General features: G+C 43.3%; 1 protein-coding gene across 1 annotated transcript in view; it reads right to left on the reverse strand.

Moving 5' to 3' along the window:
* KLHL15 (kelch like family member 15) overlaps positions 1–4020 on the reverse strand; it is a 33401-nt gene extending 29381 nt beyond the window's left edge. Inside the window, exons 1-2 of the mRNA XM_038587100.1 lie at positions 3986–4020; positions 3211–3411 (exon numbers count right to left, since the gene is read on the reverse strand). The gene's annotated coding sequence lies outside the window, so the exon portion shown is untranslated. The remainder of the gene's footprint in view (positions 1–3210; positions 3412–3985) is intronic.
* Positions 4021–13528: the final 9508 nt, after the last annotated feature.

Here is a 13528-nt window from a genome sequence, read left to right on the forward strand (position 1 = left end):
ATTGGGGAATAAAACCCCAAATCTTCTAAGTTATTTCCTAACAAGAAATCATCAACATTATAACGTTAACATCCTAGTTCTCTACAAGAATTATAAAAAACTAAATCTTTTGGAAGGTCCTGATGTTCTGATACAGATTTCCTGCAAATCTTTAAGTGATGTACAATCATTAACTAAATTCAATGATTTTATCAGAGACAAAGGAATAAATTTTCTATCTGTTCTTATTTGTTTCAATGATTCAGCCAGATGAGCTTTAAAGGCCTTATATTAAAAACAGAGTATCTTGAGGAAATACCTTGCCTTTTCTAGTTTCTTCCAAAGTAAAAATTTCTAAATCTGAAAAGGCCTTCCACTTTTGGACCAGTAGCAGTACAACATATACCTACAACAAAGATGAATCATGAGAGCCCCTCCAATGATTCTTAAGATGGTTAATAATAATGCTCTATTACTCTCCCCCCTTGTTCATCCTGCCCCGATACACTGGCCTCTTTTGCTGTTTCTTGAAAAACAGCCACACGCCCACCTTAAGGCTTCTACACTCACTATTCCCTCTGCCTGGGATGTTCACTACATTTCCAGATATATAGAGAGCTCCCTCAGGTCTTTATTCCAGTGTCATCTCAGTGAGGCCTTCCCCAAACCCCATCTTAAAAAAAAAAAAAAGAAAAGAAAAACCAAAAAATCTCACCCGCCCCCACAACCAGAAATCCTCACTTTCCCTTTCTGCTTTATTTTTCTCCATAGTATATTAAAATAGAGGTAACAGGCTCTTTTACTTATTTAGTTTACTGTTGGGTTTTTTTTCTTTTTTTTCAGTTTTGCTTTGTTGTATCCTTCACAACCTAGAAATAACAGCACTTGGCACATAGTAAGTGCTTAATAAATATTTATTTGTTGGGTAAAGAGATAAATTTAATCCTCATAACTCTCCAAGTTCTGTAACTATCCCTGATTTAAAGATGAGAAGAATCAAAGCTCACAGAGGTTAAGAAACTTGCCCAAGGCTATGATTCTTAAGTCGTGGCGTTGGGGGTCCGCCCCACTTCAGAGCCTCTGTGTTTAAACAGTGTCCTACAATGCTTCACCAGTGACTTCTTCAATAAAAAACTCCACACCAACTACACCATTCCAGTTAAGGGGAAATATATGCTAATAAATTAATTCAACCCCTCAAATTAAATATTCATTCTCCTCCCAGTTAATATTATTTACTCTTAAAATATTTACAATGTGAAGGGCAAGCTGACAACAGGCCAGCTAATTTTCAGGGCCCGAGCGAAATGAAAATTTGGGCCCCCTTATCCAAAAGAAGGAAAAAAATGTCATTAAAAGTACTAAAATAAAAAGCCTTCTCCTTTCTTCTGAGGCTTCTCTTGACTTGTCATGGTGTTTTTTTTGTTGTTTAATGCGTTCTAAGTGAAGAAAAATTAAACATTTAAATTAGCATGAATTTTACCATTCACCTTTATATTGAACAATGCCAGTTTTATATGCAGATTATTATACCAACTTCAGGGCTCTTCCGAACACCCACAAAGCCAACCCAGCCCTGGTTCCAAGATTTTAGCCCCAGAGAACCCAAATCAAGGCAGAGAGAAGGTCAAACCTTGAAATTCCTAATAAAGTGGTGATCTGCCAAAATTTTATCTTCAGGACAAACGATAAGTCCAATGTATAAAAGCTAGAACATTAAAATAGGCTCTTCCATTTGCTAATTTAATCCTGCCCGCTTAAATTATTTTGTCTTTTTACACAACACAAAGCCATCCTATACAAAAACAACTGGTATTGGATTATAAAATAAAACATTTCAGAAAAAAATCAGAAAACTATTTGCTAGCTAAAAATAATAATAATAATATAGTTAAAAAATGCTTCTTTCACTTTTTGTGAACCATTTTTAAGCCAAACCATACTACATTTTTGATGTACCCAGTAAGAACAATTCCATACTGTTACACATATATATTATAAATTCTGACAAATAATAAATCCAATTTCTCAAACCACAAATATTTACTCCATTATTCCTAAGTTAAATCAGCAAGAGTGCAAATTAACACCCATTCCCACTGAAAAACTGGTTCTAAACACCTACTAAGTGCTGTGACGATTTAAAAAGAGAATTAAATTATATAAACACTATTACATTGTCAAAAAGTTCAAAATTTCTACATTTCTAGATCTTTTAAGAATCACAGACATCTGAATGCATTTGTAAGCTCTTCAAAAACAATTCTCAAATTAGTAGATATTCAGGCATCCTGTTCCCTAGACACGAAAAAACAGCATTAAAATTGGAGTATATATCTTAAAAGCATTTTCTAAGACACAATTTAATGAAATCAACAAAAATAAATGTAAATTCGGAAAATATGTAAGACTAAAACATAAGTGTTAAATAAATATTCCGAGTAAGAAAAAGGGCATAAGCGGCCTAGAAAAATGAAAAGCAAAGCAGTAGAGTAACGTTAAATTTGAATTAAAGAATACCGTTATTTAAATAAGCAGTTAGCATTTCGTAGGAAGAAGGCCAAGCAACGTGACTATTATATATTTCTAGTCGATTCACGGCACTGCTTCGCTATTCCGTACTTATTGCTTATACTTATAATACGGGGGGGGGGGGGGGAAGAGGCAGCAACAGTTAGCCACTACAACATTAACCACTCTGGCAAGGGTTACTTAAAAAATTGCTTTGCATTTTTACAACACTTTACAGCTATAGGTTATTTTCACATATATGACCTCATATAGTCCTCGCTACCCTGTGATGTGGCTATTACTGACTAGATTTCATAGATAAGAAACCGAGGTTCGGTAAGCGATTTTCTCAGCGTCACCCAGTCGAACCCAGACCTTCTTATTCCACGTTTTATGCTTCGCATTTCGCATAGTTCTATTTCAGGCATAAACAGAATTTTTAAAGGGAAGGAACGGGTTAGGGAGAAAATAATCATGGTACCTGCAGCTGTGTGCTGCAAAAAATGGCTGAATTATGCTTCTTCCGTTTTTTTTTTCCCCTCCTTAAAAAAAATTATATTTCAAACAATTTAAGTAAACTCAAAGACAAATTAGGTCCCGGCGTCTACCAAATGTTTGACTCGGGTCTGAGCAGAAAAGGCTACCGAATCCGTGCCGGGCACGGGGCCGCGGACGAAGCCCGGGCTCCCGCAGGCCGGCGGGCCAGGGGCGGCTACGCACCTCGGGGGTCTGTCCAGCCTCTAGTGGACGGCAGTCTGCATCAGGAAGAAGCGGGCCGGCGGGCCGGGCGGTGGGCGGTCGGGCGCCGGGATGGCACTCGGCAGGCTCCTCGAACCTCTTACAAGGGGCCGCTCCCGGGCCGGGCCGGGGCGCTCAGGCGGGGGGCGAGTCTGCGCGCCAGCGGCCCCCTCGAAACCAGTCCTGGGAAAGAAGACAGCGCTGAGTCGCGAGTCGAGACAGTCGGGCTCGGCGCGAGGCGGCGCGGCGTCGGGGCCGGGCCCGGCCTTGCCAACACCAGGGGCCTCGCGGCGCCCGGCGGGGCTCGGCTGGAGGACCGACGCGGGGCCACAGGCGGGGGAAAGGGCTGGGGGGCCGCGGGCAGCGGCAGAAGCGCCGGCGGTAGCGGTGTCGACGACGGCGTCTCCGGGCTTCTGCCCCGAAGCGCGCCGAGCCTCAGGATCACCCACGCCGGGGGTGGAGGAAGGCGGGAAAGGGGCGGGCAAGGGGCGGAGCGTGCGGGGCCACGAGCCAGGGGCCGCTCCGGGCCGCGCGCCCCCTGCGGGCCGCAGGAGCCGCCCGGGGCCGGCCCAGGGAGGCGGGGCCCGCCGGCAGGGGGCCCCATGCGGCGTCGTCGCAACACGGAAGCCTGCCACGCGGGTAGGGAGGTCGAAGGGTGGGAAGGCGAGAGTTGGAAAGCAGGCTTCGGAGGCGCCGTCGGCCCCCATCGGCGCCTCGAGGGGGCCCGCGCGCGGGCCGCGGCCCGGAGGGTGTTTACCTTCCCCCTGGTCGAGCGCCAATGCCGCCATGTTTCAGCCAGCGCGCGTCACTTCCGGGACCGGGGGAGCGGGAGCGGGTGTGGGAGCGGGGTGGGGGCAGGGCCGTCCCACGCCCGCGGGGCCCCACGCTCAGGCCCGCCACGCCGGCGGGCCCCACCGAGGGAATGAGGCGGCCGGGCGCTGCACTGCGGGCGCGACCTAACGCGTTTTCCCTCGTGGCGTCGCCGTCGGGGCTGGGAATGCTCGGTGGTGCTCGTCCCGCCGCAGCGGTCCCGCTCGGTCTGCGCGAGCCGGGGGCTCGAGCTACTGCGGCGCGCCCACCCTCCACAAGTTGTGGAGTGGGACGCCCGGGAAATGTCTTTTTGCATCTCGAACACCACGGTGGGGGCGGGGGAATCTGCGACGACGGGGAGGAAGCCTTGCCATAGCTACCTGTTATAAAATTGACTACATCTGCGCCAAATGACATCATTTTTGCACGGCAACTTGCAGGGTATAATTGCGTCATAGTTCACTCGGCTTATTGCACAACAATTACACGTTTCGGAAATGCATTTCCCAGAGGTGGGAAAATTCATGGAAAACGGCATGTCTGCACCGCACAGAAATGTCGGCTCTAAAAGCGCTATTCTATTTGCGTCAAAATAAGATGGCAAGAACGCACATTCAGAGAGCAGTGATTTGGGGAGGTTCTTTTTAAATAAGGCAGCTGTAGCGTTCTAGCGAATGCTTTTAAAATATCGCCTTTTTTGATTTAAGAATATTAAAACTACTCCATAGGACTGCTCTGTAAATTTGTTGTGAAATCTCTTTGTGAGAAAAATGCAAATAACAGAAATACACAGCTGGAGGCCAGTGGTTCTACAACTAACCTTAAATTAAGCCATCCATTGCCCATTTCTAATCCTAAACTGAGGAATTTCTCCTACCCCCACCCCCACCCCACCCCCCGCCGCCATTTTCTCTCTAGACCAATATCCCGATGAATTTACAGTGAGGTGTGTGGCTGAAAGCGATCATTATCTCTTTCTAGCAAACTTGAACATGCCATGTTTCCCAAGAGGCCAAGATAGCACACGGTGTACTGTTTTGCTGAAGTAGCTAGTTCGTGGGAAAAAATAGAGAATCACCTGAACCCTTCGGAAACAGGGAAATAAGCTTACCTTTTCTAACTTAGACTATAAAAACAAGCTTTAAAAAAACTATAAGCCCTAAAATATACTTTAAAGTGGCATACGAAAAAAAAATGGCATACGTGCAAGTTTGAACATTTGAGTTTTCAGACCTTATTTTTGAGCATTTAAAAGTAACGAATTTTGATTTCTGTATATGAGCCAAATAACATTAATTTTGAGGTATACATTACATAGGGTAGCAGCGACCTGTCCAGAGAGAAACTTACGTTCTTCATTCAAGGAGGAACCAAAATGTGTCTGTGCTCTGTGTAGCTGGTATATATACCTACAGTGAATGACACAAACCATAAACCATTCTGACCAGTACACCCTTATTATGACATTAACATTACATAGCCTCATATGTGATATTTCATTATGTCCAAAAGGTCCTTTTTAAAAATACTCTCAAACTGGGCTGCATCTTTTCACCAAACTATTTACTATGTAGAGTCCATTCCTAGGGGTAAAATGTTCTATGTAATGACACCTCTTTCACTCTCATTTTTTTAAAGTATTTTATCGAAGGGTCTATACTACAGTAAGGAGCATTCTGCTTCCCTGAGACCAAAGTAAAACCACGTCATTTAGATAAACTAACTCCTCCAGGTAATTCTTGTATTCAATTACTTTCCCCACCAATTACTGGAAAGTAATGGGAGCTCCCAAATACCTTGAGGGCATCCTTCCACACTGGTGGATTCCCACGGGGGCAAATGGAAGCTGTCTTTTCCTAGTCCTCTAACTTAAGTGTTTGAGAATGCTCCTCAAATCTGCTACCTTGCAGTCTGAAATGTCCTGAGGCATGCTAGAGGCTTGGGTCTAAGAATGGTGGTAGAGTCAGAAGGAAGTTTCTACCTGGAGGTTCTGAGAATTTAGGATACCGTATAATCTTCCCCTGCCCCACTTTACTTATTTATTTTTAAAAGAAGTCGAGGCTTGGGACGCCTGGGTAGTTCAGCGGTTGAGCATCTGCCTTTGGCTCAGGGCCTCAGGGCGTGATCCCAGGGTCCTGGGGTCCTGGGATGAGTCCTTGGGCTCCCTGCAGGGAGCCTGCTTTTCCCTCTGCCCATGTCTTTGCCTCTCTTTGTGTCTCTCATGAATAAATAAATAAAATCTTGAAACAAACAAACAAACAAAAAAAGTCGAGGCTTTTTAGAAACCCAGACTCTACAGTAAGGTAATTATCTTGGTAATCACTGCATGTATCCAGCTCCCACCTTAATCTATGGGAATCAAAGAATTATATTTTCAGTGAACTCTAATAAGGTTACATATGCATTCTCTTTCCCCTTGAAAACTGTTTTGACAGGCACTCTATAGCTTTTCAGGGGTTTTAAGGCATCTTGTTGGGGTACAGTCTATCTCAGTCCCTCAAAGTTCAATAGCCTCCCCCCCAAATCAGTACCAATTTCTGCCAGTACACACCAAGACCTATACACTGACACATTCCAACAGGATGGTGGCTGTTGGGCAGCTTGGGTGGCTTAGCGGTTTAGCGCCGCCTTCGGCCCAGGTTGTGACCCTGGGGTCCCGGGATCGAGTCCCACATCGGGCTCCCTGCATGGAGCCTGCTTCTCCTTCTGCCTGGGTCTCTGCTGCGCCCTCCCTCTCTCTCTCTCTGTGTGTGTCTCTCATGAATAAATAAATAAAATCTTTAAAAAAAAGGATGGTGGGTGTTGTCCTAAACATTATTTTTTGGTCCATATACCACAGGGAACCTTCAAAATGCAATCTGAGGGGTGCCTGGCTGGCTCAGTTGGAGGAGTGAGCAACTCTTGATCTCAGGACTGTGAGTTTGAGCCCCACATTGTGTGTAGAGACTACTTTAAAAAAATAAACTTAAAAAAAAGCAATCTGAGAGGCTCCACAAATTTTCCAGCCTTTAAAATTTGTTGTTTTTACAGCCCAATAAGTTGAGCCTTTATGTTGCATGACTAATCGGAAATCCGTGTCTTCATGAATGTTGGAGGATTCCTAGCTAATGCCTACATACCTTGGTTGTTGCTGGTCACCTGTCCCTTGGAATTATTCCTTGTTTTTTTTTTTAAGATTTTATTTATTCATGAGAGACACAGAGGGGGGGTGGGGCAGAGACACAGGCAGAGAGGGAGAAGCAGGCTCCACACAGGGAGCCCGATGTGGGACTCAGTCCCAGGACTCCAGGATCACGCCCTGGGCTGAAGGCAGCACTAAACCACTGAGCCACCCGGGCTGCCTGGAATTATTCCTTGTAACTTCTCTCCTATTATTTCTAGCCTTCTGGTCTGTCACCACCTCTCCACATTTCTCCAGGTCTCCCTGTGTACTTCCCAACTCACAAACTTGATTTTCCCTCTGGTTCTCTAGCAAAACAAAAAACTAAAGCCATCAGAAGGAAAATTCAATCTCTTTAAACAGGACATGGTTTCTAGAGATCCCTAGACAGGGATGTCTTCTCTGGTCATCTCTAAGTCAGATCTATAGCCATTAGGTGGGAACCCTTTCTTAAGGATAGGAAAGGGAGGATCCCTGGGTGGCTCAGCGGTTTAGAACCTGCCTTCATGCCCAGGCCGTGATCCTGGAGTCCTGGGATCAAGTCCCACATCGGGCTCCCTGTGTGGAGCCTGCTTCTCCCTCTGCCTGTGTCTCTGCCTCTCTCTCTCTCTGTGTCTCTCATGAATAAATAAATAAAATCTTTTAAAAAAAGGATAGGAAAGGGTTTGTCCCGTCTCTATTCCAGTTTCATGAGCCTTTAAACCCATCCCCGGGCCCTGCTAGGAGAGTACCAGATCCCTAAGTATCCGAAAGGAATGTGGGCACACGCAGAGAAAACCTTCAAAGGGTACTCCCCCACCACAGAGTATATTTGAAGTATTTACATTTGTGTTATTTCATCAATGTGGGGAGTTACCTCAATGAAAATGAATTGATAGCTTGACTTAACCTTGTATGACCAAGGGGACTCAACAATGTGATTCTTTCTGGAACCAAATGCTTCTTCATATTTCACTTCCATCCATAAAGCCCTAGCAAGTAATTCTCTGCTGGCAGTTGTGAGAATAACTGCTTTGTGCTTGTGGCCAGCTAACAAGGGTTTAGAAAGATTCAGGTTTGGTCTCAGAGTCCCCAACACATTGTGACAGGTTTAGACCACATGGGTGCTCTGTGAGCGAGCACAAAGATAGAGGGATATAACCCGGGCTTGAGAGGGTCAAACAAGGCTTCTCAGAGGCAGTAATTTCTTTTTTTTTTTTTAGATTTTATTTATTTATTTGATGGAGAGAGAGAACAAGAGAGCCCAAGCAGGGGGAGTGGCCGAGGGAGAGGGAGAAGAAAGCAGGCTCCCGACGAAGCAGGGAGTCCCAACGTGGGGCCCAATCCCAGGATCATGACTCGGGCTAAAGGCAGACACTTAACTGACTGAGCCATCCAGGTACCCCATCAGAGGAAGTAATTTCTAAATTCAGTCCAAAGGGAAAGGGAAGAGAGTAAAGAACCTCCCATAGCACAGTCTGTTCCAGGCCTAGGAGAGGCAGCAAAGCAGCTTTATTCAGAGAACTACTGATAATTTCATAGGCTTATAGTGTAGGACACAAGAAGGACAGAGGGAAAAGAAGAAAAACCAGACCGCTGAGTATAGACTGAGGACTTCCTGCGTGGCCTCTCTCACCATGCTTTTTCAACTCTAATACTATTATACTAATGAACATATTAAATGATCTTGCATTTTTACTCCTATATAATTCCATAAACTGTTTACTATAGTAATCTAATCAATACTAATCTACGCTAATTTACTTTTTCATGCCATCAGTATTTATGAGTGCCTACTGTGTGCCAAGTCCTGTACTAAGCCCTGGGGATCTGTCAGTGACCAAAATGTATGACAGCCCTTGCCATTTCAAAGATTAAATAAATGAGGTAATAAATAAGCAAATTATGTGGCCTCAGAATGTGATAAGTGCAATAGGAAAAACAGAGCAGGACAAAGAGATTAGGAGTGTTGAGGAGGAGGACTGTTCCAGTTTTAACTGGGATGGTCAAGTTAGGAGGTTGCGTTTGACTTAAAGCAGGTGAAGGACCAGACTGTGTAAAGCTTTGTAGACCATTGTAAGGGCTTTGGCCACTGAGAAACTGGGAACCACTGGAAGCTCTTGAGAAAAGGCGCAATATAATTCACACTAAGGCTGCTGTGTAAATAATAAGAGTTTAGGCATATGTAATGTACAACATGATGACTATAGTTAACACTACTGTATGGGATATTTGAAAGTTGCTGAGAGAGTAAATCCTCAAAGTTCTCATTACAGGGAAAAAAACCACATTTTTTTCTCTGTATGAGATGATGGATGTTAACTTACTATATTTCACAATATGTTTATGCCAAGTCATTATGCCATACACCTTTAACTTATACAGGGCTGTATGTCAGTAAAACTAAAGAAAAAACCCACTGGACATATAACGCACATACACATATCAATAATAAAATAGGCTATTTAAAAATTTAAGTAGACAAATGTGAAAGCAGGGAAATGGGTAAGGAGACTTGTCTAACAAAGGAATAGAACACTGGCTAAAGGAGAAACTGTAGGAAGTGGCCAGACCACAAATATTCTGAAGGTATAGCCAACAGAGTTTCCTGGATATTGGGATAAAGGGAAGACAGATGTCAAGGATGTCACCTAGGTTTCCAGCCTGAGTGACTGGAAGGATGGAACTGGCATTTCCTGACATGGGGAAGATCTCAAGAGGAGCAGGCTTGGAGCAGGGGGTGGGGGAGAAAGGAGAAGGGGGCATGCCAAGGGGAGGGAGCTATCCCAAACAGGGAGCTGGTGCAGAAGACCAGAGTGTGCTATGCTTACCAGCTGGAGAGATAGGTACTAGAAGTTGCTAAATGTCTGTCATCAATAAAAGGTGCATGAATGTTGCCAATTTAACTGAATAGATTACTTGGAAATGCAGAGTAGACAAGGTCCCCTTGAAAATGAACAAAGAATAAATGTTTAAAAAGCTAATCATTTTTGTACTCCTGCTAAAACAGCAAAAAATAACACTATGTTTCAGAAGCCTCAACATTGCAAGCCACATGTTCATGAGGTGCTTATGAGATTACAAAGGGGCTGAATGAAGTAAAGCAAGGACTGGGCCTGAAGCACTCCAATATTAGGGAGTCATCCAGGAAAAGATAAAGAATTGTCAAGGAGACAAGAGGAGTAGCCAGTGAGATACGGGTAAAACAAAGAATGTGACATGCCAAGCCAGATAGAAAAGTATTGTAAGTTGTTAAACATCCACTATCTATAAAAAACGAAATGAATGTCACCGTTTTTTAATGGACTATATTTACTTTGAAACACAAAGTAGACAATGCCCCCTTGTAAATGAATGTGTGAAAAAGGACAAATTCCTCCCCCCCAAGTTAATCATTCTTATGTTCTTTATGAACCAATGAAAAGCAACACTATACTTTAGAAGCCTCAGGGTACAAGCCACATATTCATAAGCACTGCATTTCAGTAGATGTGCATGAAAACACACACACACACACACACACACACACACACACACACACACACACCAAGTGTGAGCGCCAGAGCTGAGGTGAGTGGGAGCAAAGAAGAGCTGCTATATGGTGTTTGCTCAATGAAAGAAGTGAAAAAAAGCCTTCAGTAATAACTGTTGCCAGAAGCACAGCTTTAGGGTTTGGGGAGTGTGGTTAAGGATAGAGACGGGATTGAATCCAAGCTCTGAGGTTATTTATTGGTTCTAAAACTAAGTTCTTAAAAAAAAACAGTGATTGCATAGCTCTCTTGGGACAAAATGTCTTTGTCGATACAGGGTAGAGAGGGACTTTAGGTAAGTTAGTTCTGGCTGCCACAGCTTGGGGTGGTAGCTGAAGTAGAAGCAGGGAAAGCATTACATGAACAGCAGGGCTCAAGCCTGGCTGAAAGGACCACTGAGCTTCATGCTTTCCAGCGACTTGAGAGAGGAACAGCACTGTTTTGGTGAGGGGCGTTGCAATGCTAAGTATAGGTAAGGCAGGATAGCCCTGTGGGATTGAAGTTTCAATACTGTTGAAATGGTGATTCTCCCTAAATTGATCTACAGATTCAAAACAATCCATATAAAAACCCGGTAGGCTTCCCCCCCACCCCCGTCCCCCGCTTTTTTGGCAGAAATTGACAGGCTGATCCTGAAATTTTTATGGAAATGCAAAAACTCTAGAAGGGCCAAAACAGTTTTGAAAAAGAACATAGTTGAGAGACTTACACTTTTCAATTTCAAAATGTACTATAAAACTACAGAAATCAAGACAGCGTGGTACTGGCATAAGTATGGACATATAGATAATGGAAGAGTATTTAGAGTCCAGAAAACCCCCTTTTATGGTCAGTTTATTTTATACAACAATGCCAAGGCAATTCAATAGGGAAGGGACTGTCTTTTCAACAATTAGTGGTGGGACAATTGCATGTAAAAAGATTTAAACTTTTGGATGGAGTTAAATTCTTTCCTCACACTTTACACAATAATTAACTCAAAATAGATCATAGGCCTAAATATAAGCGCTAAAACTATCAATATTTTTTTAAAGATTTTATTTATTTATTCATGAGAGACACAGAGGGAAAGGCAGAGACGCAGGCAGAGGGAGAAGCAGGCTCCCCACAGGGAGCCCAGTGCAAGACTTGATCCACGGACCCTGGGGTCATGCACTGAACCAAAGGCAGACGCTCAACCACTGAGCCACCCAGGCATTCCAAAACTATCAATCTTTAAAAAGAAAACCTAAAAAAAAAAAAAAAAAAAAAACACCCTAGAAGTAAATCTTCGTGAACTTCAGCTAGGTAAAGCAGTCTTAAATAATGATACCAAAAGCATGATTCATAAATGAAGAAATAAATTGGACTTTATCAAAGTTAAAAACTTTTGCTCTTCCAAGATACCATTAAGAAAATGCAAAGACTGGAGCACCTGGGTGGCTCAGATAGTAAGTGCCTGCCTTTGGCTTGGGTCATGATCCCAGATTCCTGGGATCAAGCCCCATGTAGGGCTTTTTGCTCAGTGGGGAGCCTGCTTCTCTGTCTCCCTCTGCCTGCGCACTTGCTCTCTCATTCTGTCAAATAAATAAAATCTTAAAAGAAAGTGAAAAGAGAAGCGACAGACTGGCAGAAAATGTTTGCAAATAATGTATCTGATAGAAACTTGTATCCAGACTTTATAAAGAACTCTTGCAACTCAATAATAAGAAAATAAGTAACCCAATTTAAGAATGGGCTGGAATAGCTTTTTTACCGAAGAAATGTTAATGGCGGGCAGCCCGGGTGGCTCAGCGGTTTGGCACCGCCTTCAGTCCAGAGTGTGATTCTGGAGACCCGGGATCGAGTCCCATGTCGGGCTCCCTGCATGGAGCCTGCTTCTCCCTCTGCCTGTGTCTCTGCCTCTCTCTCTCTCTCTCTCTTTGTGTGTGTGTCTCATGAATAAAATAAAATCTTAAAAAAAAAAGAAATGTGAATGGCTAATAAGTACATGAAAAGATGCTCAACACATCATTAGTCATTAGAGAAATGCAAATGAAAACTGCACCTATTATAATGTCTGCAATAAAAAGAAAAAAAAAACAGAATCAAGCATTGGTGAGCATGTGGAGAAACTAGAGCCCTCATAGATTGCTGGTAGGAATGAATGGTGCAGCCACTTTAGAAAAGTTTGTTCCACAAAATGTTAAACATAGATTTACCATTGCACTCAGCAATTGGACAGCTAGATATTTACCAAGAGCAATGAAAACATGTTTTCATAAAAATGTGTACAGAAATGTTCATAGCATTATTCACAACAAAAACTTGTACACCAACGTTCATAGCAGTATTATTCACAATAGCCAAAAGTGCAAACAATCCAAATATCCATCAACTGATGAAAGGATTAACAAAATGTGATATGCCCATGTGATGGAATTATTATAACATGGATGAATCTCAAAACCACTATGCTCAGTGTGAGAAGCCAGATGCAAAAAACAACATTATATGCTTCCATTTATGTGAAATGTCCAGAAATTGTCTGTAGAGACAAAGATCTTTAGTGGTTGCCTGGGGCCAGAGATGGGAAGGGGGATTAACAGCAGGTAGACATGAGGGGTCTCTTTGGGGTGAGGGAAATATTCAAAATTTGGACTGTGGTTACACAGCTCTGTACATTTACTAAAATCACTGACTTGTATATTTAAAGTGAGTGAATTTCATGGTATGCAAGCTTTACCTCAAAGCCGACTCTTTAAAAAGAGTATGCTTGTAATTGCCTATGAATTCCAGTTCTGCTACTTAGAAGCTGTGGGACTGTGGGCATGTTATATAATCTTTCAAGGACCCACTTTCC

This window comes from Canis lupus, chromosome X (assembly GCF_011100685.1).
Source record: "Canis lupus familiaris isolate Mischka breed German Shepherd chromosome X, alternate assembly UU_Cfam_GSD_1.0, whole genome shotgun sequence".
Lineage (NCBI taxonomy): Eukaryota > Metazoa > Chordata > Mammalia > Carnivora > Canidae > Canis > Canis lupus.